Source organism: Stegostoma tigrinum, chromosome 47 (genome assembly GCF_030684315.1).
Source record: "Stegostoma tigrinum isolate sSteTig4 chromosome 47, sSteTig4.hap1, whole genome shotgun sequence".
Classification (NCBI taxonomy): domain Eukaryota; kingdom Metazoa; phylum Chordata; class Chondrichthyes; order Orectolobiformes; family Stegostomatidae; genus Stegostoma; species Stegostoma tigrinum.
The window spans coordinates 3220857-3225009 of record NC_081400.1 but is presented as its reverse complement, the minus strand read 5'-3'; positions in this window follow the sequence as shown (position 1 = coordinate 3225009).

Here is a 4153-nt window from a genome sequence, read left to right as displayed (position 1 = left end):
CCACAATCCCACACACAGTCTCCCAATCCCACACTCTCTGTCTCTCACTCCCACACTTTCTCTCTCTCATTCCCACACCCTCAATCCCACACACAGTCTCTCAATCCCAACCTCTCCCAATCCCACACTCTCTGTCTCTCACTCCCACACTCTCTCACTCCCACACTTTCTCTCTCTCATTCCCACATCCTCAATCCCACACACAGTCTCTCAATCCCAACCTCTCCCAATTCCACACTCTCTGTCTCTCACTCCCACACTCTCTCTCTCACTCCAAGACTCTCTCTCACTCCCACACACTCTGCTAATCTCTCGCTCCCACACTCTCAATCCCAAACTCTCTCAATCCCATTCTGTCACTTCCACTCTCTCTCAATCTCATTCTCTGACTCCCTCTCTCTCTCTCACTCCTACACTCTTTCTCTCTCACTCCCACACACTCTCTCTAAATCCCAAACTCTCTCTCAATCCCAAACACACTCTCTCTCTCTCACACACTCCCACACTGTCTCTCTCGCACTCCCACACACTGTCTCTCTCTCTCTCTCACTCCCACACTCTTTCTCTCTCACTCCCAAACACTCTCTCTCAATCCCAAACTCTAACTCTCACACACTCCCACACTCTCTCTCTCTCGCACTCCCACTCACTGTCTCTCTCACTCCCACTCTCTCCCTCTCTCTCACTCCCACACACTGTCTCTTTCTCTCTCACTCCCACTCTCTCCCTCTCTCTCACTCCCACTCTCTCCTTCTCAATCCCACTCTCTCTCACTCCCACTCTCTCCCTCTCTCGTTCACTCCCACACACACTCCCTCTCTCTCCCGTTCACTCCCACACACACTCTCCCTCTCTCACTCCCACTCTCTCTTTCTCTCCCACACACTCTCTCTCAATCCCACTCTCTCTCTATCCCACACACTCTCTCTCATTCCCACACTCTCTCTCTCATTCCCAAACACACTCTCTCAATCCCTCAACTACACTCTCTGACTCACTCCCACAGTGCCCACTCCCTCAGCGCTGACCCTCCGACAGTGCCCGTTCCCTCAGCGCTGATCCTCCAACAGTGCCCACTCCCTCAGCGCTGAACCTCCGACAGTGCCCACTCCCTCAGCACTGACCCTCCGACAGTGCCCGTTCCCTCAGCGCTGACCCTCCGACAGTGCCCGCTCCCTCAGCGCTGACCCTCCGACAGTGCCCGCGCCCTCAGCACTGACCCACCGACAGTGCCTGCTCCCTCAGCGCTGAACCTCCAACAGTGCCCGCTCCCTCAGCACTGACCCTCCGACAGCGCCCGCTCCCTCAGCACTGACCCTCCGACAGTGCCCACTCCCTCAGCACTGACCCTCCAACAGCGCCCGCTCCCTCAGCACTGACCCTCCGACAGTGCCCGCTCCCTCAGCACTGACCCACCGACAGTGCCTGCTCCCTCAGCACTGAACCTCCGACAGCGCCTGCTCCCTCAGCGCTGATCCTCCAACAGTGCCCACTCCCTCAGCACTGACCCTCCAACAGCGTCCGCTCCCTCAGCATTGACCCTCCGACAGTGCCCGCTCCCTCAGCACTGACCCTCCGACAGTCCCCGAACCCTCAGTGCTGACCCTCCGACAGTGCCCGTTCCCTCAGCGCTGACCGTCCAACAGTGCCCACTCTCTCAGCGCTGATCCTCCGACAGTGCCCGCTCCCTCAGCACTGACACTCCGACAGAGCCTGCTCCCTCAGTACTGACCCTCCGACAGTGCGGCACTCCCTCAGCAGTGACCCTGCGACAGTGCCCGCTCCCTCAGCACTGACCCTCCGACAGTGCCCGTTCCCTCAGCACTGGCCCTCTGGCAGTGTGGCACTCTCTCAGCACTGATCCTCCGACGGTGCCCCTTCCCTCGGTGCTGATCCTCCGACGGTGCGGTGCTACCTCAGCACTGACCATCCGACAGCGCCCGCTCCCTCAGCACTGACCCTCCGACAGCGCCTGCTCCCTCAGCGCTGATCCTCCAACAGCGCCCGCTCCCTCAGCACTGACCCTCCGACAGTGCCCACTCCCTCAGTACTGACCCTCCGACAGCGCCCGCTCCCTCAGCACTGACCCTCCGACAGTGCCTGCTCCCTCAGCGCTGATCCTCCGACAGTGCCCGCTCCCTCAGCACTGACCATCCGACAGCGCCCGCTCCCTCAGCACTGACCCTCCGACAGCACCCGCTCCCTCAGCACTGACCCTCCGACAGCGCCTGCTCCCTCAGCGCTGATCCTCCAACAGTGCCCACTCCCTCAGTACTGACCCTCCGACAGCGCCCGCTCCCTCAGCACTGACCCTCCGACAGTGCCCGCTCCCTCAGCGCTGATCCTCCGACAGTGCCCGCTCCCTCAGCACTGACCCTCCGACAGCGCCCGCTCCCTCAGCACTGACCCTCCAACAGTGCCTGCTCCCTCAGTGCTGACCCTACAACAGTGCGACACTCCCTCAGGAGTGACCCTCCGACAGTGCCTGTTCCCTCAGCACTGACCCTCTGACGGCGCCCGCTCCCTCAGCAGTGACCCTCCGACAGCACCCGCTCCCTCAGCACTGACCCTCCGACAGTGCCTCCTCCCTCAGCACTGATCCTCCGACAGTGCCTCCTCCCTCAGCACTTACCCTCTGACAGTGCCCGCTCCCTCAGCACTGACCCTCCGACAGTGCCTCCTCCCTCAGCACTGACCCTCCGACAGTGCCCGCTCCCTCAGCACTGACCCTCCGACAGTGCGTCCTCCCTCAGCACTGACCCTCCGACAGTGCCCGCTCCCTCAGCACTGACCCTCCGACAGCACCCGCTCCCTCGGCACTGACCCTCCGACAGTGCCTCCTCCCTCAGCACTGACCCTCCGACAGTGCCTCCTCCCTCAGCACTGACCCTCCGACAGTGCCCGCTCCCTCAGCACTGACCCTCCGACAGTGCCCGCTCCCTCAGCACTGACCCTCCGACAGCACCCGCTCCCTCAGCACTGACCCTCCGACAGTGCCTCCTCCCTCAGCACTGACCCTCCGACAGTGCCTCCTCCCTCAGCACTGACCCTCCGACAGTGCCCGCTCCCTCAGCACTGACCCTCCGACAGTGCCTCCTCCCTCAGCACTGACCCTCCGACAGTGCCCGCTCCCTCAGCACTGACCCTCCGACAGTGCCCGCTCCCTCAGCACTGACCCTCCGACAGCACCCGCTCCCTCAGCACTGACCCTCCGACAGTGCCTCCTCCCTCAGCACTGGCCCTCCGACAGTGCCCGCTCCCTCAGCACTGACCCTCCGACAGTGCCTCCTCCCTCAGCACTGACCCTCCGACAGTGCCCGCTCCCTCAGCACTGACCCTCCGACAGTGCCCGCTCCCTCAGCACTGACCCTCCGACAGCACCCGCTCCCTCAGCACTGACCCTCCGACAGTGCCTCCTCCCTCAGCACTGACCCTCCGACAGTGCCCACTCCCTCAGCACTGACCCTCCGACAGTGCCCGTTCCCTCAGCGCTGGCCCTCTGGCAGTGTGGCACTCTCTCAGCACTGATCCTCCGACGGTGCCCCATCCCTCGGTGCTGATCCTCCGACAGTGCGGTGCTACCTCAGCACTGACCATCCGACAGCGCCCGCTTCCTCAGCACTGACCCTCCGACAGCACCCGCTCCCTCAGCGCTGACCCACCGACAGTGCCTGCTCCCTCAGCGCTGACCCTCCGACAGCGCCCGCTCCCTCAGTACTGACCCTCCGACAGCGCCCGCTCCCTCAGTACTGACCCTCCGACAGCGCCCGCTCCCTCAGCACTGACCCTCCGACAGTGCCCGCTCCCTCAGCGCTGATCCTCCGACAGTGCCCGCTCCCTCAGCACTGACCCTCCGACAGCGCCCGCTCCCTCAGCACTGACCCTCCAACAGTGCCTGCTCCCTCATTGCTGACCCTCCAACAGTGCGGCACTCCCTCAGGAGTGACCCTCCGACAGTGCCTGTTCCCTCAGCACTGACCCTCTGACGGCGCCCGCTCCCTCAGCAGTGACCCTCCGACAGCACCCGCTCCCTCAGCACTGACCCTCCGACAGTGCCTCCTCCCTCAGCACTGACCCTCCGACAGTGCCTCCTCCCTCAGCACTGATCCTCCGACAGTGCCTCCTCCCTCAGCACTTACCCTCTGACAGTGCC